The following is a 25,064-nucleotide window of genomic DNA, read 5'->3' as shown; positions in this document are numbered from 1 at the left end:
GAAAGGATAAAAAGTTTAACCATGCTACAATCTGCTTTGGTAAAGGTAGAGGGACATCTTAAAAATTTACCTAAGAATACACCATATACATAGTTTGAACATAAGTAATATATGGCTTTTTCATTTGCAGATATGTTCTTTTTTCTATCCAAGATATCACAGCAAGACAAATATTGATATTGTAGAAATTGTTAGAGGACCTCATTGAGGTCATTTTTTCTGATGTTCTTCTTTATTGATACATTCTCATGATAGGAAGGCTTTAAATATGAATTAATATGCTACCAAAACAAATTATATTCAAAGTTTATACACATAAAAGATAAAAACAAATGTCAATTCCTTCATTTGATTGTTACTTGACTCTGGTGTGGGCAGGTTACATGAAATGTGATTGGAAAAATGATGGGCAGACAATATAGACATCATGTCTTGGATATGATTCATTTGTTGTTGGAGATCCTTCAGGCACTTTAGCCATCAACTTTGGAAATGTTTCTAGTAAGTATTCCTATGGTTTTTAATGTTGTGATTCTTTCACCTCATGGTTATTTTGGGCAAGGAAATGTTTTTGGAATGCATGATAAGACATCGATGGATAGGTAAACAATTTTTTTATAATTTCAATTTCCATTCCATGATATCCTCTCTTTATTGTTTGATTGTATTTTGAACGTTTATTTCAATTTTTCTTTGTATTTTAACTATGAAATTGAAAATACTTGGTATTATGTTTGTTTAAACAGCAACCAAAGCTTGAAGATGAAATTAATATTACACAATATTGATTGAAATCCTTTTAACTATTTTGTATTGAAAGATTATCATGATTATTAGAAAAGTTTACTTTCATGTTGTTATTTGAGAACATGTTGTTTATATACTTGACCAAGTTCATGCATTAGAAATCAAATTGTTGTTGCAAATAAAATGACAAGGATTAAACATCACACCTCAAATTATTTGTTTTAACAAGTTATTTACAACTTGAGCTTTTTAGCATGTAACTTACTTGGCATGATTGTGCCTAAGCTTTCCCTTAAGGTTGAACACTAATTTACTAAGGTGTTATTTTCTATAGTGACTTTAATTTTTTTATACGAGTCATCTAGCCACATAGTGGCCACTATTGCTCAACTGAAGAAAACTTGTTCGAGTTTCTTGCTCTTATCGGGAAGAATGGATTTAACATTGTTGATGTTGAGGTATATGTAATATAAATCCTTTATAGTCTACTTTCATTTATATTCTAGTGTTCATCGTCTTTCATGTCTTACACTCTGCATTCTAGGTTCTTCTGTTTTCAAAAAAGGAACCCAATATTGATGGTAAGCAGCAAGATTTGAAGAAAGAGGAGAACAATAACACTGGAGCGACAAATGAAAAAAGAGAGAGAAGAGAATCGGTCTAGTGGTACCCTTAAAGCCAATATCTCGCATAAGACACACACATAGAAACTGATGTTCAAGTCTTCATAGTTGGTGAATTCACCTGCAATGACTTGACAAAGCAATGATAATGTTTTATAGTGATGAAACAAAATTTCATGTGTAAATTGTAGTCCACCCAATGTTAAGTTGGAAACTCATAATACTCGACATTTCATATAATATAATTTATGTGGTTGAAATTATCTATAGTTGCACTTGATATTGTTTAGTATTTTAACTAACATATATAATTTTGAGTTTTCATATTAGGTGAACCATTTCACATTTTATGCTATTTTTTTAATTTAGTTGCAAAATCATACTAATTAATCTATGTTGATTAATAGTGAACACATAAAATCAATCTAAAACTACTAAATTAGTAGTTTATATTGATTAATGATTAACACAAATAAAATGAATATATAGCTAAATTAGTTGTTTATAATGATTATTAATGAAAATAAATGAAATGAATATAAAATACTAAATTAGTCGTTTATATAATGAATATGAAACTACCAAAAAAATATAAATGACTATTGCAAATGATTAATTTTTCATTACAAATGAAAACTGAATTTTGCATATATATATGACTATAAGTAGCTAATCTACAGTATCTTATAACACGACAAAAATTTAGTCATATTTCTTTGGTCATTAATTGGTTTCAAACAATGACTAAATTTTACATATATATATGACTATTAGTAGCTAATTTATAGTATCTTATAACATGACCAACATTTTGTTCATATTTCTTTGGTCATTAATTGGTTTTCTCAGATGATCATATAGCAATATATTTTGTTGTATATTTGGTCATTAATTGTGGCAACTAATGACTAAATCAATGACCAAAATTATGACTAGATATACTGCTAGATGATACAATTAAGACAATCAATTAATGACTAAGCTAAAAACGAATAAAAGTTGGTCACGATATAAGATACTGTAAATTAGCTACTAATGGTCACCAACTGAAAAATAGTCATTTATATGCAAATTTTAGTCATTTTTTTAGTAACTAATTAGCCATTTTGTACTAGTGTTACATAGTTGAGATCTCGCAAATAAGAATTTGTTTTGAAGGCCATTAGAAACATAGTACTAGGACTTGGTTTAGGGATAGATAACCTTTAAGATAGGAGTCATTTTTATCTTTATATGATGAGCTCTCTTGAATTAGAGTAGCATTACATTGTAGTTAACTTGCACTTTGCACCACTACACTAGGTTTTTCTTGCTCTATGTTATTTTCATTCTTCAACCTTTTTCCTTTATCCTTTAGAATTTTCATTGTCCCAACATCATTGTGCCCCCTAGGTGTTTACCATGTAGACTCCATGGCCTTCACCCTCCATTTTTTTTAGGAAATCCATTAACACCTTCTTGATGAGTAAGGGTCCATATCCCTAGTCCGCCTTTGGACTTTAGTCTTTATGATTCACCTAGTTCATCCTTTGATTCTAAGTCCTCTTAGCCTCAAGTTGCTACCATGCTAGGTATCAAGACTAATGATAATGCCAATCCCAACATGAGCACCAATAGCATAGGAAATTTCTGTGGTAATGTTGATAATACTCAGGGTCCCCCTCCTAGATGTAACATTGTAACCTAACAAGGAATGGTTCCTTCCCAACCATTTCTCCCTTACATGGTTGGTTTAATTCTCCTAGATTTGAACCAACTCATTGATGATCCTCTTCACCAGGACCCAAGTTGGCCACCTATGCCGGACAAGCTTCCTTTTGATTTACCAAATTTGAACAGAATTCCATAGAGGATCCCACAAACCATGTTCACTCATGTCACATGTGGTGTTCCTCTAACTCTATTACAGAGGATTCTATCTGTCTACACCCTTTTCAACACACCCTCAATGAATCTATCATGAAGTGGTATATAAACCAACCCCATTCATCTCATTCAACATTTGTAACCCTTTCCAATGCATTATTATCTCACTTTTAGTTACCTATCAATTATGGTACCAATACCAAATTGTTGACCTCATTCCATCAAACTTCTTCCACCTTCCTTTTTAACCATGTCTACGAACAACGTAGAAGGTAGAGATTATGTAAAGCTCTGGAATTCGAAGACAATGTTTATATGGATTGGTTATTGTGATTCCTTCTCACTCCCATTTGTAAATATGTCGCATCCCATTTCCCTCAAACTGAAGAGGAATTCATCCAAGCAACTTTGAAGTATGATCTAATCTATGCCCAATCAAGCTATGTCTACACTCTTTTCCCTGACCTCCGTCATCTTAGGAAAACCAAGGCAACCAAGGTCATCAACTTAATCCTAATAAGGGTGATCAGTCTAATACCTCAATGCAGTCAGTAATAGAGCAGACAACCCAAACAGAAAAAATCCCTTCGAATGAACAGACCTTGTGATTTTTATGGTACCTATGTCCATTATATTCATGACTTTCTCCTTCTCCCTCAGATGCACAAGGAATAGGAAGATCAAGAAGTTGCCTCTAGAGTCAAGTAACCTACACCTCCTTCAACACCTCCCTCTATGCATCCGACAGTGCTCAGAAACCCCTTCCCTTCACAAGGATATGTGGCCACCCAAGATGGTTAGAATCCTCTTCCTCCACTCTCTCATCAGCCAAGGAACAGACCATATGAAATCCTTATGAAGAATTCTGAAAATGTGAACCTTCAAACCTGGTCGAGTCAATATGAAAAACCTCCTTAAAATTCGACCACTGATGCACAACCTCAAGTATCCATAGAGCCTCTTTCGTCACCCAATGGTACCTTACAAATCCTTCCACCTAAGGTAAAGGTTACATCAAATATTACCAAAGGTTCATTAAATCAAAATGTTGTCGATTCTCGAGCCGCCCAGACTTACAACATAGTAGATGACTTAGCATAGTATCATGCTACTATGTCAGCACTAGAAGTTCTCTAGATGTACCCATCTCAAAAAAAACTCTACCATCTACTTTATGCATTGTGGACCCTTCACATGATCAGATGATTGTTTTTATGTGAACACTAAAAATAATCCCCACCTTCCCCCATTTTTTGCCTTCCAAATACTTGTCTCCATTAAAAACATTGGTGTCTAGTAGTGTATCATCGATGAAGGCACGTCTACATGTGTGATGTGTGCTACTATCTGGAAGCGACTTGGTTCCCCCAAACCTTCACCATCTGCTATCACTCTTCATGCATATGATGGCCTCCCAACACAACCTCTTGGTCTTTACTGGAATTGTCTCGTCTTTTTTGCCAGTAAGCATATCATGGTTGATGTTGAATTCATTAATGCACCTCTTGATTATAACCTCTTGTTTGGTCATAGTTTCATGTACATTATGAAAGCAGTTGCATCTTCCATCTTTCATACCATGATCTTCCCTCATAATGGGAAGATCGTCACCATTGACCAATTGATGTACTATGCTCCCTAATATTAGACATCACCTCAAAATGTCATTTCTTTGATGGCGAGTAACAATTCCATGCCTTCTTTGACTGAAATCTCTCCTGGGGTCTACAAATATTACACATTTCCATGGGCATGTTATGGTCCACCGACTGTTCTCGCTAAGCCTAGCTCTTCTAATTTGTGCATCCTTCAAGTTTCATGGGCTGCCAAAAAGTAGTCCAGTATGCTTTCCCAACAATAAGCTTAACAACAACTTACTGCTCAAGACTCAACTCGTACCTTCGAAAAAGTCCCTCCTAGACATCGTCCATTCTTCAAATATAATAGTTATGAATATACATCATTATATTAATTTACATAGTATGAATTTTTATTTATATATAACACATATATTAAAACATAAAAGTTTATTAAATGAATTTAGTAAATTTTGTATGTTTATTAATTATATGTTCTAAAAGAAACCCTTACTTCATTGCTTTGGAAAAATCCAGAACTAAGTTCTTTCACAATTAAACCCTAATACATGCAATTACGATTAACTTTTTCAATATCATACGAACTAGATGTTTGGAAATAACTAAAGGGAGCCTTGCTCAGCTTCCATACATTCAACAAAAACCTTCAGCGACCCCCAATTTTCCTCAAGATCAATCTTCTTTGATTCGCTACAAAGAGTCGCAGGATCTGCAACCTGTTCCTGGTACTGTGGGAGTTTTTGATCTGATGTGAGGTTATTGGTTCAAATCTCATGAGGATAGGTTTAGGATGGGAGCTATCTTTGGGGAAATTAAACTATCCCAAGGACATATGAGCTCCATAAAAGTATACATGCTCAACCCTCGCTATATTTAAACTTATAGTATTTTATAATTATAAATTTACTACATTATCAAATTAATAATTTATGGGGAGATGTGTAGGTGTTAGATGAAAGATTGTATGTCAACATTTTTTAAATATTTTATTTTAATTTAATTAATATTTTTAAAATTAAATCTATAAGAAAAAAGGTATGGGGGAGATGTAGCATTGTAGAATAATGATTCACTAACCATATCTAAATTTAATTAATGAGCACATAAAAAACTTAACACTTACTATAACAAAGTTCTCAACTATGGATATTCACCCCTATTTTATCATGGATATTATTAACTTGTAAATAGATGTTAATACAATATCATGGGTCAATACCATAGCTTATCAATACCACGTTAACAGTTTTTAAGCATTTTTTAATCATTATTTTAAACATTTTGACTCGGTTAAAATTAAATTAAATTAAATATAATTAAAATATATTATTATTATTATTATTATTATTATCAATAAAATATTTTGACTTGGTCAAATTACATAAAAATAAAAATAAAAATAAAATACATAAAATTAATAATTATGATTATTAATTAATAATAAAACCAACCTAGATCATCTTCATTTTGGATATGCCAAAGATCGAGAGGGATCAGCCTCCTTTAGAGTGAAAATGGATTTGCTCCCTCTACGCTTGGTAAATCCAAAGTTAAGTAAAATATAGGCTATAACATTAAATAAATATTTTAAACCAATGTATAATAATATAAACATTTTTTTATCTCAAACTTTTGTGATCCATAATTATTTTTTAGACTATTTTTCGGATTAATCACATAGAATACTTTTGTGGTCGAATTTTTGAACCTACTAATGAGGTTCATCTCACCTTAGTCCTCAAGATGAACCTCATTAGTAGGTTCGAAATTTCGACAAGAAAAGTATTTTATGTGATTAATGCAAAAGATAGTCTCAAAAAATATAAACATTTTTACAAACAAAAGAATAATATAATTTGAATTTTTTATTGAGTTTTTATTTACAATAACTGTTTTAATTAAATTTTAATATGATAATTTTTTAAAATGTTTTCTATCAAATCAAATTGTAATTAAAATTGAAAATTCTATTTGAGCATAGATATTTCCATATCATAGATAGAGTGTCCACTTGAACCCTGGAACAAGTAAAAATTCTACACAATTCATATCAAAAAGATTCAAACAATTGAAAATTTTAAATTATAATCTCCGAAATACAAGAAAATGCTACTTTTATAACTTTTTCAAATCAAATACCCTAATAAAACTCCAAAAAAAAAAAGCTAAATATCATTTACAAAATAAAAACAAGATATGTTTGAATTATCAAATCTATCAATTTAACAAATAGCACAAATAAATACACTAAATTTTAATTTAGTGAAGTATTTCTTTATCATCATCTAAACCAATCTTCTTTCACTTACCTATGGAGCATAAAATGGAGACTTTTAAAAGCATTTTTATGTCAAGTAAGGGTAGACCAAGTGGTTGAGATGGGTTGTTAACTCTCTCACCTCTTAGGTTCGATAACCTATATTAGTTAGGTTCAAGGAGTAGGTGGCCCCAGGGAATTTTCACTCCATCTCTGATCAATATGGGGGGTCATGGCTCTTGCTTAGTCATTAGGTCAATACTGTAAGAAAAAAAGAAATGTTTTTATAGAAAGAATAAAGCGTATAAATGCTTACAAAAAATTCAATGATAGAACACATTGCTAAAGTGTGTGTTTCTCTCTTATATATAAATATAATTAGTGTTTTTATATTGATAGTTATTAAAAAATAATTAAATTATACATTATTAAAATATAATTAAAACTAACAAAAGTTTAATAAATACTACTATTATTATTATATGAATAGAAAATGTCTATTTATATATTTTACCAAATAAATTTTATTATAATTATTTTTTTTAAAGCATGTTAAAAATAATTATAATTACTTTATTTACATTTTATTAAAAATAAAATATATCTATGAATAATTTTAATAATAGCCTCACTAAGACAAAGTGCACAAATGCACAAAATCTCAACTTAGAGTCCTTATTCAACATTATTGTTTTATGGAAAATTATCTTCTACAAACAAAAGTGAATCCCTTAGATCTAGTGGCTGACCAAGAAACAACTGAAACCAAAAAGGACATTTTTTTCCTTAGAGAAATTAATAAATGGAGGAAGGGCCTACCTGGAGTCCAACGCTATTCTTCCTCTTCTCTTCGCTTGTAGACTTAAGTTCAACTCCAACTACTATAAATGGAACCTGCAATACAATCACAACAAATAAGAGAACTACAAAACATCTATAGCATAAACTAATATCTCTATTTAATGAGTCAAGTGAGCATTGAAATACATATGCATCAAATAGACATAAATCATGGAAAACAAAGCTTCTTGTATTAATGAAATGTTGGAGAAGATTACAACCCTTTAGAAATTCTTAACAATGTAGAATCTCCCACAAAACTTGTCCTCCCTTAGCCATAAGGAAATCCTTCAATCACAATTCAAGGATGGTAATGAATCCTTAGGGAAAAGAAACAGCATCAAGGCACAGCTAAAAGTATCCAAAAGCTAACCCAAACTCTATGGGAGGCAGTGAATTTATAAGGTAAAAGTGGTAATTTAGGATTTACCAATCTAGGCTTGATATCCACATATGAGGGAGGAAAAGCCCTAGGGATAAGAGATAAGACATCCAAGGTAGGATAAGATAGGAGTTCTAGATCTCTATCCATGGTAAATGGTTAAAACCACCTTTGAATATTCTGGAAAGAGAAGTTTTGTAAATATTTTTTATTTTTCCCAAAATTCTAGAACGATTCCACCTATAGAGTAGAGAAACTTATGTTGGAAAGTGCAACTTCTCAGTTATGCACCATGTGAACATCACATGGTGGACTCCAAGGCAAGGTGAGTTGGGGCAAAAAATGATTTTTTGAGTTGATAATCCCATAATTCTTGGTCTTTTTGGAGAACCAATGCTTGAGGCTTTGCAAAGGGTTAATGACAAGGCATTATGGATGTTGATTGATCCAGTTTACATGCCATTTGGGTGAATGTGACAAAATGACTTGTAATAGATTTCCACCTAAAGTACAAAGTCAAAAGCAGTGACTGAGTACTGAAGTGTATTACCTTGTGACAAGGTCGGATCAAGAAATGGTTGGTCGAGATCATATGTTACAATACATAATCATCATGATATCATTGTTGAGGTAAGCATACCCATACTCAACCTATAAGCTAATATGCATGTACAATTATCAAAGAAGTTTTGTCCATTGATGACAAAATGTGGACCCATGCTTCGATGACTTTCTAAAACAATCATAGTCATCATACTTTGTGATTTGGTATGAATCCTGAAATCATAGCTCGGATGGATGAAACTAGATTTGGGGTCTTTTACCTTGGTCACTCAATAGTATGAGTCTAACCATGCAAATAAGTGAGCTAAAGGTGAACATGGTAGACACCACTTGATTACCAGCTAATGTTGTAAGTCGTCAATAGATGTGAGATAAACCATTGATAATGGCTCTCAAGGTACTAAAGTAAAATCTACATGGCGTAAAGGAATGAGTTGAAGTCAAACACCACACAAAATATTTTGTTCGAAGGCCAATGATGAGGACCTATCACGAGAAGTGATGAAACTTTCCATTGAGGTATGCAAGATTCAAGGCTCTGAAGAGAGATTCTACGTAAAACTCATGGATAATGAGTTGATGTCGACAAGAAGCAACCCATCTTAGGAGGGCCTTGATATATACCTCATTAATGATACAAAACGCGTATAAAGATTTGAGACAGAATGATGTGGATGCAAAGCTAGTTTGAGAAACACAGACATGAAATAAGGCTTAAAGGTATTGTATCAGATGTCAACTAAAGGTGGAATTTATCTTGAACATATCGACCACACTAAATGGAATTGGAAGCATTGACTTGAAGACCCATGATGAAGATGTAATCAATAGTGAGGCAAGTGGATTCCCCAATCAAAAGTAGTCACAAATATGGAGTGATAGAATGTCATGTTCAAGAGTGACTATTTGCCATTAATATGTAAAGATGCCCTGTTTTCCCAATTTCCCAATGATTTCTGTCCAGTACCTCTTTATTTTTGACAAGGTTGAGGAGGATAACATATGCTTGATTTATAAGTCCATCCTTCGGATGAATCCTTCTGAGTATATTTAATGAACCTGGAGGAGTGGTTTCGTCTCGTCGTTCTTAATGAGTCCATCATTGTTTAATAATTTTACGAGTCTAGTGAGGGTTTAACTCAACTTATTTTTCATGTTTAGAGAGTTTGAAAAAGAGGAAAAAAAGAAAACTCCAAAGGTTCATTTTCGTAAATTTAGTATCTTGAGTCTGAAAATGCATAAAATGATAATTAGGAGAACCTTTTAGTCATGTTTGACTAAAATATTCATTTTTTGTAAATAGTATATCTCGGTCTAGAAAAGGGTTAAACTTATACTAGGCAAATGTGTTTTCATTTACTTTAACGAGTTCAAAAATACAAGTGCTCAAAAATCTTTTCATGTTTTAGGAGTTTGAAAAGAGTTGAAAGAGGACTCCAAGGGGTTCCTTTTTCATAATTTTATAGAACCCAAAAAGGTGATAATATAGTGCTCTTTCATTAAAACTACTTTTATTCAACTTCAAATTTGCATTACTTCCTTTAATTAACCATTAAGCTGTTCAGAAAACCACAAAAGGATTAAAAATATATGACATATGGTAAAAATCAGGTCAAAATATTAAAAATATATTAAAATAGTAATTAATTTGACCATAAATAGTGAAAAGTAAAAACATTTCTTTACCATTTTAATTTTACCTCTTTTAAGTGAGCTCTGAGTGCATTTTACTCTCAAACTTCAGCCGGTGATTGTAGCCAATCCAGTGAACCATTTCTAGCATCGTTATTTCTAGGTAGAAGATCTTTCATTTATCTCCTTTTTCACAGTTTCAATTTTTCATTTCATGCAAAAATTTTAGAGTTCTCAACATTTAAGTGTTTAAATTTTCGCCTTACGCCCATTGCACCCTCTTTATATTGAAAGGTGTGTTGGGTCTGCCTGAACTACACTAGGAAGAGTGGACTAGTGCATCTACCGAGAAGGAAAAGTGTTTTGGGTCACTCTATCCACTAAAGGGAAGGTACGATGGGCACAGTTTGAGAAAAATATTTGTAATTTTGAGCTAGATTTCTCTCAAAGTTTTGCACAAGACTTATCCTAAGTGTTTTTTGTGTGATTTTGTAGTTATTCACTAGAGGAAAAATGGTTTTAAGATGGAGAGAAATAGAACATGAGTCTCAAGACTTGGATGCTACAAATGACCCAACAACAATACAAGCTTTAAGGAATTGTGGACTCCTTAATTTTTTTTGATTCCAAGCATGAGAGCTTAGCTTGACTTGCTGGAATATTTAGTTAGAGCATGGGACATTTAGGGACAGTGTTTCAGGATCAGAGCACATCCTGTCACAATAGAGGTGTAAGATATATATATTTTAACATGTTTATCCTAAAGAGGAGATCCTATATCATTATCTAGCATGAGAAGAGGTGGTTATACTATGAAGGAATACATAGTTGTCCATCGTAGGCCTCATTCCCAGGAAACAAAAGATGGGAAGATAGATATCAAGGATGTCATTCGACTTCCTTTCAAGATGATCCTCTTCACTTTTACTTGTCTAGCTAGCAATGTTGCTTTGCATTTAGCTACCATGTCCCAAATGCAATATGAATTAGAATGCATAGAACCTACTATATTCAACTGGAGTGAAGGGGTATTGCCTAATATGGAGGAGAATCTCAATAGAGACAAGGATGGGTGCTTGAAGAACTTTGGGTATCTTGGGTTGTGTTATATTCTTTCCATGACTAGCCCATGTAGTTAACTAGGGGTTAGAAGAGGGGCGGAGCCCCCCTTTCGTTGCACCAATTGCCAGGTGGTCTAAAAATGAAGATCTTAGATTACTTTTAAGGTATTACAGACTCATGTGCATGGATTTTCCTATATTACTTAGTGCAACAGATCGATAATATTGCGAAGAATATAGACAATTAAGCAGTTAGAGAAACATAATAGAAAAACACACATAACACAACAAGTTTAATATGGAGTTCACCCAAAAATCTTGGGCTACGTCTCCCGGTCCAGCCTTCAATGGTGACCTCTCTATTATGTCTTCAAGAGCATAGTTTTACAAAGTGTGAGCTCAAATTGAGTCTCAACTAACAGATACAAAACAGCAAGAATTTTGGTTGAATCCCTCAAGCCTCTCTGAGTACATAGACTCTTTCTTTCACTCTTTGTCTCTGTTTTCTCTCTGTCTCAGTACTGATTCTTCTCTATCTCTGTCAGTCTATGGCTTTAAAACCAATCGGCGATGTCTGTTCATTTCCCCTTCTCGAGCTCTCTGGCTCCCAGCCTCTGTCTGCTCAAATCCCCTCTAAGTGTTAACCAATCATGGCATAATGTCTGCAGGGAAGGTGGCCACCTGTTCTGTAATGGAAGGGACCATCAGGCCTTTGAAATCCCCAAAAATAGCGTTCTTTGTTTACACAGAGAAATACTCTAAAAACAAGGGAAAATTCACCAAACTAAAGTTTATCGGACTTCAAATATCCTTAAAAATTGTTCTATACTCCTATCGGGTCCACCTGTAATCGCTATTGCAAGTCGTAAGTGCCCATGTTCCATGGTTTCCCTTTGTATTTGAAAAATACATTAAAACACTAAAAATATCACAAAATGGCTTTATGGGGGACTTGAAAATGCTATATATTTTCATCTATAAGTTCCATTGGGTCCGCTTCATCGCATTGGGCGCATTTCCTTTGCATTTTGTTTATTTAACGAAAATGCAAAATACAAAGGAAAATGTCGTTTTCCGGATCTCAAAATATATAAAATATCATATATACTCCATCGGGTCTGGCTACCGCAAGTCTTATGTATATCAGCCCCGCTCCGTTGTATTGCTTTGACGCAATATTGCAATGTCAATCGCATATCGCATAAACCCCAGGCCATTTGGTAAGCGCTCCTTGTATTTTCTGATTGCGATATTGCAAGTTAACCTAGGCCGTCGATCTGCACGTTTGATCGACGATCCTCGTTCACTCACGCTGATCGTGATCACAACTGTCATATGGTCACCTCCGATAACCTCTGCCTGTCACCGCTGATTGTGATATGCCAATCGGATCTGGACTGTTGATCGGCCAGATCTGACGACTCCTGTGAAAAGTTGTTATGACCTACGATAGGCTCTATTTCCATTGTTTCCTTGTGTTTTTTACTCTCGATAGTGTAATCTGCCATTTTTAAAGGTTCTTCTTATGCGATAGTTTTGGATGTTTGAAGACTTAAAGGGTGTTTAGGATCCATTTTGGATCACGCATTCCCACTGAAAAATCTTTTGGACCACCACAATTTGGTTTTCAAGCATCGATCAAGTGAGGATATAGCTTCCTCACTTATCCAATTTCCATCCATCGTGCACTGCTTGGTTTTGAACCTTTGAGTCCAATTCTAAGGTACTCAATATCCCCTCTATGCGTAGTTCTCACCTTCCTGTCCAGAACTGTGTCTTCCTGTAACTCATTGAGATATTTAGGCAACAGATCATCAATAAAAGGCAACTGAATTTACTCTTCGGGATCTTCAATTAATGAAGGTTCAAACAGTCTCAAATTTTCTGCATTAACCACTGAATAGATGTGCATGTAAGATGGAAAATCAAGGTGAAAAGCATTCTCACCAATTTTCTCAAGTGTCTTGAAAGGCCAATACCTTATTGGTTTCAGCTTCATTCCTTCACCTTGCATTCTGTCTTTGATGATGTACAGCCAGACCTAATCACCAACCGGGAAGCTATGCTCAATTCGATGCTTATCATGCCTTGCCTTGTACTTGGCCTGGCTCTTTTCCAGTTGTTCTTGCACTGCCTGGTGAATTTCTTGGATCTGTTCAATGAACTTGGTTACTTTGTCCATCAACTGTTATGTCTTTTCCAAACACAAAATCCAAGGGAGACTTTGGTATAAAGCTAAAACAAGTCTCAAAAGGAGATCATTGTGTAGAAGAGTGCTTAGCACGGATGTAAGCATGTTGCACATAACACAAATGTTCATCCCAAAGTTTGGGATGCTTGCTAAAATAGCCCCTGAGCAACTGGATCATTGTCCTATTGACCACCTCTGTTTGCCCATCTATTTGTGGATGAAACATTTTACTCTTATTCAATTTGGTGTCCATCAACTCCCACAAACTTGACAAAAACTTCCCAACAAATCGGGAATCTCAATCAGATACAATGGAAGTGGGTAAGCCAAAATGAACCCAAACATGTTGAAAGAACAACTTCGCTATTTGTTCAACTGTAATCTACTTGTTAGAAGGTACTAAAATACACATTTTGTTGAACTTGCCCACAATAACATATAAATAGTCATGACCCTTTCTAGATTTTGGCAATCCCCCAACAAAGTCCATGGAGACACTTTCCCAAGGACGAGAAGGAACTAGTAGTGGAGTGTACAATCCTAATTTTCTATTGTTGGACTTGCTTTTAGCACACATGGTACACCCTTTAATATATCTAGAAACTGTTTCATGCATTCTTGGCCAATAACAGAACCTTTGCAGTTGTGCAATTGTTTTACTTACACCAAAATGACCTGAAAAAAGAGAAGTATGTGCTTCTCGGATTATGTTAACTCTTTCAGTTTGTGGAATGCATAACTTTCCCAAATGATACAAGAGTTGGTCCTTAACAAAATAATCCAATTCTTCTACTTGTTTTCCATGAGTTAAAGTTGCATATACATATTTAAAATCTATACCTTGAGCATATTGTTCAATGTAGCTTTCATGCATTACTAAGTTATGCTTAAGTATAGTAGATTCATTTATGATTGTTCTGGACAACATATCTGTAAATTTATTATGTATGCCCTTCTTACATCTGATGAGTACATGAAACTGTTGTAGAAAACCCATCCACCTATAGTGTCTTGATTGCTGCAATTTAGTTTGTGAGTGCAAATACTGAAGTGGTTGATGATCAGTATGTATAATTTTTTCTTTGCCCATTAAGTAATGTTTCCACTTTTTCACACTCTGTACTAATGCATACAATTCTTTATCATATGTGGGATAATTAACTACTGCAGAATTAAATGTCTCAGAATGATAGCATATGGATTTACCATGTTGCATCAACGCTTCTCCTATGGCATAGTCACTGGCATCTATTTCAATCTCAAATTGTCATTGAAGATTTGGCAGTGCTAGTACTGGTGTTGTACTAATTTTTTCTTTCAAGGTGTTGAAGGATTTCTACTGTTTGCCTCCCCACTGAAACACCTTGTTCAATCATGTCATAGCATGTAAAGGAGCTGCAATCAAGGAAAAGTTAGCAATAAACTATCTCCAATATTGTGCTGCTCCTAGGAAGCTCCTAACTTCTATAGCAGATTTGGGTTTAGGCCAGTTCACAATGACTTCAACCTTAGAGGGATCTATCTTCAATTCACCACCCCCTACAATATGACCCAAATAATTTAAAGATGTTTTGCCAAATTCACATTTTGATAACTTAACATAGAGATTTTCTCTTTTCAAAACATCTAGAGTTTGCTTTACATGCTTCAAATGTTCTTTTGATGTTTTATTATAAAAAGAATGTCATCTAAATATACAATTACAAAAGCATCAATAAAAGGCCTGAGTACATCATTGATAACTCTCAAGAAAGTGGCAGGAGCATTAGTTAAGCCAAAAGGCATAACCAGCCATTCATACAGCCCTTGCTTTGTTTTGAAAGAACTCTTCCATGCATCTTGTTCTACTACTCTGACCTGATGATAGCCACTACGCAAGTCCAACTTGGAAAAGTAAACTGCTTCTTTCAGCTGATATAATAGATCATCATTGCGAGGAAGAGGATAACGATTCTTGATCGTTATTTTATTCAGTACTCTATAATCAATGCACATCCTCCACAAACCATCTTTCTTTCTCACCAACACGATTGGAGATCTGCATGGTGATGTTCTTGGTCTTATGAACCCTTTCTTGAGCATCTCCTATACCTGCTTCTTGATCTCTGGATTCTCTAAAGTGGATTACCTGTACATTCCAATGTTAGGCAATGGAGCATCTTGCTGCAAATGAATATCATGTACAATTTCCCTTTTGGGTGGTAGACCTTTAGGTTCTTGAAATAGGATATCATATTCTGAAACAACTTTTTCTAAGTCAGCGTTCTGTTTAGCATCAGAGCCCTCAAATACATTGGTTTTATCAGGGTTCTTTTCCTTTACAATCATTAGTAAAAATTTCTTGCATGAATTTACAATTCTTTTCATCTGCCCTGAATTTATGTGAGAGTAATTAATTTTGAGTTTATGAACTCTTACAATATATTCTACTCTATCTTTAGTGAGTTGATACGTATTTTCAACTCTATAGAAAATGGCTTTTCTATCATATAAGTAAGGACTTTATAAAACAATACCACATATATCCAAGGGAACTATATCTAACTCAACCTCATCTACAAATGCTGACCCAATAGCAAACCTAAGTTTACATTGTCTAGTCACTTGTAGCTTTGCTTTATCACATACCCAACCTAATGGATATGGCTTCTTGTGAGGTGTGGTTAGTAGTCCCAACTTATTTACAGTTGCTTCAGAAATCAAATTTACTTGTGATCCACTATCAAATAAAGTATCAATCTTTTGATGCTTGGAAATAACTCTAATATGAAAAATCTCATGTCTTTTCCTCTCATTATCTTCATTATCAATAGATTGTGCAGAGTTACTTGTAGATGCTTCAGAATTTTTACCTTTTATACCTATGGTTGTGATTGTTGTTTCACCACCTGAGTCTGACCTCAAGTCTTTCTGAATAGCAGTAGTAGTCTTCTTCTTCTTACCACCGAACGTTTTGGGTTTCATCTCTGGATGCAAAGACCAGCAATGTGCATCATCATGTCCATCCTTCTTGCAGTGAGTGCATGAAGGTTTGTCTTTATGTACAACGTTTTCCTTCCTCTCTTTCCATTTTTGCTTCTTCTTTTCCTTGTTCTTGCTTGCAATGGGTTTTGATGATCCCCCAATCTCTGGGTTCACATTCTTGCCTCTAGCCTCTAGATGTGTATCCTCAACTGATACCTCATCTATGCTAGTAGGGTTAAACATGAGAATGGTGTGCCTCAAATAGCTATGCAGACCACCTATATACTTCAACAATGTTTCAGGTGAGTCTAGAGAAATGCCTAGAATTAAAGCTCTTTTTCTAAATTCTTGGGTATAGCTTTGTACACTTTTCCCATTTAATTGGTGAAGAGTTTTCTAACTCATCATTGCTTGCTGCATATAAGCTAGTGGATAGAATTGTTTTTTAATGGCAGAAACAAATTCACTCTAGGTAGAAAGAATTTTACCATGCTTCTTAAAATCATCTTGTGTACTTCCTTCCCACCACGATAAGGCAATTCCTCCAAGGTGAAGGCTAGCCAGCTGAATATTTCTCCTTTCTGAATCGATGTTCTGCACCCTGCAATATACATCAATCTGTCTAATCCATTTATCTAGCTTTTCTGCATTTAATTCTCCATCATATATTGGCAAATCAAATTTTACATCTAATTTAATCAAAGAGGTTTTCTTCTTTTTCTTATGAGGGCTAGGAGATGAGGATGATGGAGGAGATGGTGGAGGAGATGATGGAGGAGGATTTTCCCCTTTCACTTTTCCCTCTAGGGCATCTAGAGAAGGTTACTTTTGCTCCTTTATCTTGTTTGGAGGTTGAAGTACTTTCACCTCAAACTTTCTTGAATTCTCGATACATCTCTTCTACGATGGCTGTCATGGCCATAAAACCGTCCATGAACTGAGATTTTGATTCCAAATGAGCTTCTTCTGCCATTCTCCTCCTCTGATAGACTCTTCCAATTTCTGGGATGGCCTCAACAAGTTCTCCATTTCCCAGTTTGAGATTTGGCCTTGTTAGCATTCAAAAAAAGTCCAGCACAAGCTTGTCTAACCTTAACAAATCAAAAACCAACCTGACTCTGATACCACTTGATCTGAAAATGAAGATCTTAGATTACTTTTAAGGTATTATAGACTCATGTGCATGGATTTTCCTATATTACTTAGTGCAATGGATCGATAAGATTGCGAATAATATAGGCAATTGAGTAGTTAGAGAAACATAATAGACAAACTGACATAACACAGCAAGTTTAATATGGAGTTCACCCAAAACTCTTGGGCTACGTCTCCTAGTCCAACCTTCAATGGTAACCTCTCTATTATGTCTTCAAGAGCAGAGTTTTACAAAGTGTGAGCTCAAATTGAGTCTCAACACAATAGATACAAAACAGCAGAACTTTTGCTTGAATCCCTCAAGCCTCTCTGAGTACATAGACTCTTTCTTTGACTCTCTCTCTCTGTTTTCTCTCTGTCTCAGTATTGCTCCTTCTCTGTCTCTATCAGTCTATGGCTTTAAATCCAATCGGTGTTGTCTATTTGTTTCCCATTCTCGGGCTCTCTGGCTCCTGGCCTCTATCTGCTCAAATCCCCTCTGATCATTAACCAATCATGGCATAACATCTTCAGGGAAGGTGGCCACCTGTTCTGCAATGAAAGGGACCATCGGGCCTTTGAAATCCCCAAAAATAGCATTCTCTGTTTACATAGAAAAATACTCTAAAAACAAGGGAAATTTCGCCGAACTGTCATTTATCGGACTTCAAATATCCTTAAATCCACTCTAAACTCCTATCGAGTCCGCCTGTAATTGCTATCACAAGTCCTAAGTGCCCATGTTCCGTGGTTTCCCTTTCTATTTGAAAAATACATTAAAACACTGAAAATAACACAAAATGGCTTTATCGCGGACTTGAAATGCTATATATTTTCATCTATAAGTTCCATGGGGTCCGCTTCATCGCATTGGGCGCATTTCCTTTGCATTTAGTTTATTTAACAAAAATGCGAAATACAAAGGAAAATGTTGTTTCCGAACCTCAAAATATATAAAATATCATCTATAACTCCATCGGGTCTGGCTATCGCAAGTCATATGTATATCAATCCCGCTCCGTTGTACTGCTCTGACGCGATATTGCGATGCGATTGATCGTAATCGCATATCGCATAGACCTGGAGCCATTTGGTAAGCGCTCCTTATATTCGCCGATTACAATATTGCGAGTTAATCTGGGTTGTCGATCTGTGTGCTTGATCAACGGTCCTCATTGACCCATGCTAATCGTGATTGAAACTATCATATGGTTGCCTCCGATAGCCTCTGCCTGTCACCGCCGATTGTGATATGCTGATCGGATCTGGACCATTGATCAGCCAGATCCGACGGCTTCTATGAAAAGTTGTTTTGACCTTCGATAGGCTCTATTTCCATTGTTTCCTTGTGTTTTTCACTCCCGATAGTGTAATCCGCCATTTTTAAAGGTTCTTCTTATGTGATAGTTTTGGATTTTTGAATCAGCAAGTAACCCCACTCTATGGGGTCCAGGGAAACGCCCACGAAAATTTTGTTTTTGGACCCTATATTAGGTTGGGTGGACCTACCTACGGTTTTGTGCATAATTTTTTGCACATGTTTTTGGACACAATGGTTTTTGGTCCATGGTTTTGGACGCAATAGTTTTCGATCCATGGTTTTCAACACGATGGTTTTTGGTCCATGGTATTGGATGCTTCAGCATGTATAAATATGTATTGTAACATTGAAAGGAACATAATGAAAAATCAAGTTGGTAGTCCCAGTTTTGGGATCCAGGGGAAAATTTCTGTGTATATTTGTTTTATGTGTTATGCTCTCGCTTTGTTTATTTTCTGTGTTTTAGAATTTGTGTGCTAATAATTTCTGTATGGCGTTGAAACCTTCATTTGGTGTCAAAGTTGTTTTGTCTTTAAGGGGATTCCTTTGTTGCTGAGGGGTTTCGCTCAGGCCTATGGTAGACCCTGTTCAGTGGGAAATCTGTGAGATTGATTCTAGTGGTGAAAGAAGATGGCGAGCAGCGAAAAGATAAAGATCAAGAAATTTAATGGTCAGAGTTTTGAGTTGTGGAAACTCAAGATGGAGGATCTATTGGTGGATAAAGATCAGTGGGTCGCGGTAGATCTAGGTACTAAACCAACGGGAGTGTCCGATGAAGAATGGAAGAAGTTGGATCAGAAGGCTAAGAGCACAATACGATTGTGTGTCTCAAATTCAGTATTACTGAATGTATCAGGGGAAGCTACGGTGAAGGCTTTGTGGGACAAGTTAGGGACATTGTATCAATCTAAGTCTCTGGTGAATAAACTGTTCCTATGGAAAAAGCTGTATAACCTAATGATGAAAGATGGAGACTTAGTGACAGAACATCTGAACACATTTAATATTGTGGTAAGTCAGTTATTATCTGTTGATATTAAAATTTCAGATGAAGATAAATGCATCGGTTTATTGTGTTCTCTAACAGATTCGTGCGATATTCTGGTTATTGAAATAGGTAGCAATGCAACTGCCTTGTAGTTTGATGAAATAGTCTCATCCTTGTCTGTATGAGGATGGTCCCAGAACAAAAACAAAAATCAGTCATCGAGTGGGAGATCTAAATCTAGAGGGAGATCTAAATCTCCAGGAAAACCTATAAAGGTGGTGTGCTGGAAATGCGGAAAGGAAGGGCACTACAAAAGGGATTGTAAATCTAAAGCTCCTGACAAAGGAAAGGGATCTGATGATGCTCCTTCTGCAGAGGCGAAAACCACCTCAGATGAAGGTGGGGATGTGTACTTGGCTTCTTCAAGTACACATGTATATCATGAGGCATGGTTGATTGACTCAGGTGCATCTTTTCACTTCACTCCCCACAGAGAGTGGTTCTGCGAGTATGAGAAATATGATGGTGGTGATGTCTTCTTGGGGGATGACAGGAAGGCTAGAATCATTGGTCGCAGAAAAGTAAAGTTGAAGTTACAAAGTGGAAGGGTTAGAACACTTCTGGGAATTCTGCATATTCCTACATTGGCCAGAAATCTGATTTCCGTAAGCAAGATGGATGATGCAGTTGTAAAAACAGTGTTTGAGAAGGATACCTGCAAAATGCTTCAAGGAGCACTGGTATTGATGTAGGGAGTTCGGATTGGAACTCTGTACAAGCTGCAAGGTAGCACTATTGTTGATGGGTGCAAAATTTTTGTGGTTCTTGAAAGTGGAGTAGAAAATCTAGTGGTCTCTGGAGAGAAGACCATGCTGTGGCATCAAAGGCTTGGACATATTGGAGAGAAGGGCCTTCAAATACTTCATGTTAAATGTATGGTAGAAGGTATGAGTGATAGCTCTCTGGATTTTGATTTCTATGAAAATTGTGAATATGGGAAGCAGAATCACGTGAGTTTCCCCTCTGGTGTTAAGAGGGCGAAACATATATTAGAGATTGTGCACAGTGATGTGTTTGGACCTATGAAGGTTACAACACTGGGTAAGTCTATGTACTATGTATCATTTATAGATGACTTCTTAAGGAATACATGGAAATATTTCCTTATTAAGAAATCTGAAGTCTTTGACAGGTTTAAATAATTTAAGGCTCTGGTGGAAAACCAAACAAAGAGGAAGATAAAGGTGTTGAGGACAGATAACAGTGGAGAGTTTTGCAGTAAGGAATTTGAAGAATTCTATAAGAAGTGTGGTATAGAATGGTAGAATACTACTCCATATACACATCAGAAAAATGGAGTTGCAGAAAGAATGAACAAGACGTTGATGGAAAGGGCAAGAAACATGCTTAGTGGTGTCGGGTTAGGACAAGAATTATGGGCAGAGGCGGTGGAGACTGCATGTTACCTGGTCAACAAATCACCTTCATCAGCATTGGAAGATAAGACTCCACAAGAGGTATGGACTGGTAAGAAACCTTCTCTTTCACATCTGAGGGTATTTGGATGTGATGCATATGTACATGTTCCAAAGGAGAAAAGAACCAAGTTGGATAGTAAATCTGAAAAGTGCATCTTTATTGGGTATAAGGATGGTTTAAAGGGTTATAAGATTTGGAACCCAGTAATAAGGAAGGTTGTCTACAGCTGAGATGTGGTGTTCATAGAAGTGAAATATGTTATTAAACGTGAAATCCAACCAAAGGAACCTGAGAAGATAGAGTTTGAGCTAAAGGAGGAAGAATCAAACTCTATAGCAGAGGAGGAATCAGAAGATGAAGAGCCACAAACTTCGGGTGTGAGAAGATCAGTTCGAGAAAGAAGGCAGCCAAAAAGGTATAGTCCATCTACTTTCTGTTCAAATTTTGTTTTATCTATTACTGATTATGATCCCAGAACTATGAAGGAAGTAGTAGATTCGGATGATGGAAAACTCTGGAAAGAGGCCATGGTTGATGAAATGGCATCTTTGCATAAAATTGAGGCTTGGGATATGGTGGAGTTACCGGCTGGAAGGAAACCCAATGGCAGCAAATGGGTGTTCAAGAATAAGACAAATGCAAAAGGAAAGGTGGAGAAATACAAAGCTTGGTTGGTAGCAAAAGGTTATTCCCAAGTGTCGGGAATTGATTTTGGTGATATTTTTTCTCCTGTTGCCAAGGTAACTTCTATTAGATTACTTTTATCGGTTGTTGCTACTTTTGATTTTTAGGTAGAGCAGATGGATGTGAAGACAACATTTCTTCACGGGGATCTGGAAGAGGAGATCTACATGAAGCAGGTAAGAAAGAACTGGTATGCAAGTTAAAGAAGTATTTGTATGGGTTAAAATAGTCACCAATGATGTGGTATCATAAATTTGATACATTTATTCGGGGACTTGGCTTCACCAAAAGAAAAGCAGATCACTATGTGTATTTTAAATTAATTGGTGACCGTGTTATTTATCTGGTCTTATATTTGGATGATATGTTGCTGGTTGGAAATGACAAACAAATTATCCAGGATTTGAAGATCCATTTGTCCTCCAAATTCGACATGAAAGATCTTGGTGCTGCAAACTATATTTTGGGCATGGAAATTAAAAGAGATCAGACAAAGAGGAAGCTCTGGTTAAACCAGAGGAAGTATGTCAAGACAATATTGTAGAGGTTTAATATGCAGGATAGTAAACCGGTGAAGGTTCCTATTCTTGTAGGTGTAAAGTTATATGCTGAACAATGTCCCAAGACAAAAGAAGAGGAAGAGGACATGTCCCATGTTCCATATGCAAGTGCAGTTGTTAGCCTGATGTATGTGATGGTCTGTACTAGACCAGACATTGCACATGCAGTGGGAGTATTGAGCAGGTTTATGTCAAAACCAGGGAAGGAGCACTGGACAGTAGTGAAGCGGGTTTTCAGGTATTTTCATGGCACTAGTGATTATGTTTTGTGCTACCAAGTAAGACCAGGATTGGACAGAGTGTTGGATATTCATGGCTTTGTTGATGCATACTAGGCTAGACATCTGGATCAAAGAAGATCTACAAGTGGGTATGTGTTTAACCTATTTGGAGGTGCAGTCAGTTGGATGAGTAAGAAACAATATGTAGTGGCACTATCAACTACAGAGGCACAATACATGGCAGCCACTCATGCAAGCAAGGAAGCAGTTTGGTTGCAGAGATTGTGTTCAAGTATGGGGTTAGTACAGGGAGCTATAAGGATAGACCGTGACAGCCAAAGTGTAATTTTCTTGGCAAAGAACCATGCATATCATTCAAAGACAAAGCACATTGATGTTCAGTATCACTTTGTGAGGGATATAATAGAAGAAAAAAAGGTGTTGTTGGTAAAGGTGGACACTTTGAAGAATACTGCAGATGCATTGACAAAATCTGTGAGCTCTGAGAAGTTCTCTTGTTGTAGAGAAACAATGGATATTGCAAGGCTGGATAAATGACTAATCTCTCTTGTGGCCCCCTGTGGAAAGAAAACAACAAGTGGGAGAATGTTGGGTTGTGTTATATTCTTTCCACGACTAGCCCACGTAGTTAACCGGGGGGTTAGAAGGGGGGCGGAGCCCCCCCTTCATTGTGTCGATTGTGTAGTGGGGGGGGGGGGTGTCACAGGTTGTTTGAGGGGTGTATGTAACCCCACTTTATGGGGTTCGGGGCAACGCCCTGGAAAATGTTGGTTTTGGACCCTATATTAGGTTGGGCGGACCTACCTATGGTTTTGTGGATGATTTTTTGCACATGGTTTTGGATGCGATGGTTTTCAGTCCATGGTCTTGGATGCAATGGTTTTCGGCCCATGGTATTGGATGCTTCGTCATGTATAAATATGTATTGTAACATTGAAAGGAACATAATGAAAAATCAAGCTGGTAGTCCCAGTTTTTGGATCCATGGGAAAATCTCTGTGTATATGTGTTTTATGTGTTATGCTCTCGCATTGTTTCTTTTCTACGTTTTAGAATTTGTATGCAGGTAATTTCTGTACGGGGTTAAAACCTACAGGGTATGGTTCTATTATAATCTCTTTTTCTCTATAGAGGATACCATTTCTTTGTCCTTGTTGGATTTCTTGTGAGCTTCCAAGACCTAGTTCAACGGATGAGGCAATGGGTAGTTGAATGATGTGAAAAGTTTCATGCGTAGTTGTTTTTTATCGTGATCATCATCAAGATTAGTAAAATAGGAGGCCTTTGAGCCATTTTTGTGTACATGTATTTTGATATTATAGGTCATGTGTCCATATGTGTCTTGGACACAATTTTTCTTATAACTAAACTCTATATATAGTTATCTATTGATATTTCCTATTTTCTATATTTTCTTGTTCAATGTGTGATGTTGATTGAATTATGTGCATGTTTTGCAAATGTCTATCTAAAACATAATTGGCTAATGCATTAGTTAATGTGTTGTAGACTTCTAGGAGTATTTGATATTGAATGTAATCAAAACATCATTCTAGAAGGCTAACCTTTAAAAACATGTGTAATAAAGTTGAACTTATGACTGAATATACATTATCTAAATGTTATACCACAAGTGGTGAGTCAATTCTAGCAACTAAATAGCGAATTCCATGCGAAATAGTAACATACATCAATTCAATGATTGCGCTATAGAGATATTAGTAGTTGAGAAACTAATACAAATTCCTTGTAGAGTCACCAACTTGTCATCGAGAAAATAGATTTCCCATGTTGCAGAAGAAAGGTTTCGAGTATTATGACTAGTGTCATCAACATAACCAAAATATATATGAGGGAATGATAACATATGCAAATCAAATGTAATTCAAGATTAACGAATATGATAGGAAATTAAAAGGAAACACGCTACA

The sequence above is a fragment of the Pinus tabuliformis genome, chromosome 6, assembly GCF_031772625.1.
Source record: "Pinus tabuliformis cultivar Carrire ecotype Pingquan chromosome 6, CPIR1, whole genome shotgun sequence".
Lineage (NCBI taxonomy): Eukaryota > Viridiplantae > Streptophyta > Pinopsida > Pinales > Pinaceae > Pinus > Pinus tabuliformis.
The sequence above is the reverse complement of the archived record's forward strand: the minus strand, read 5'-3'. Positions refer to the sequence as shown.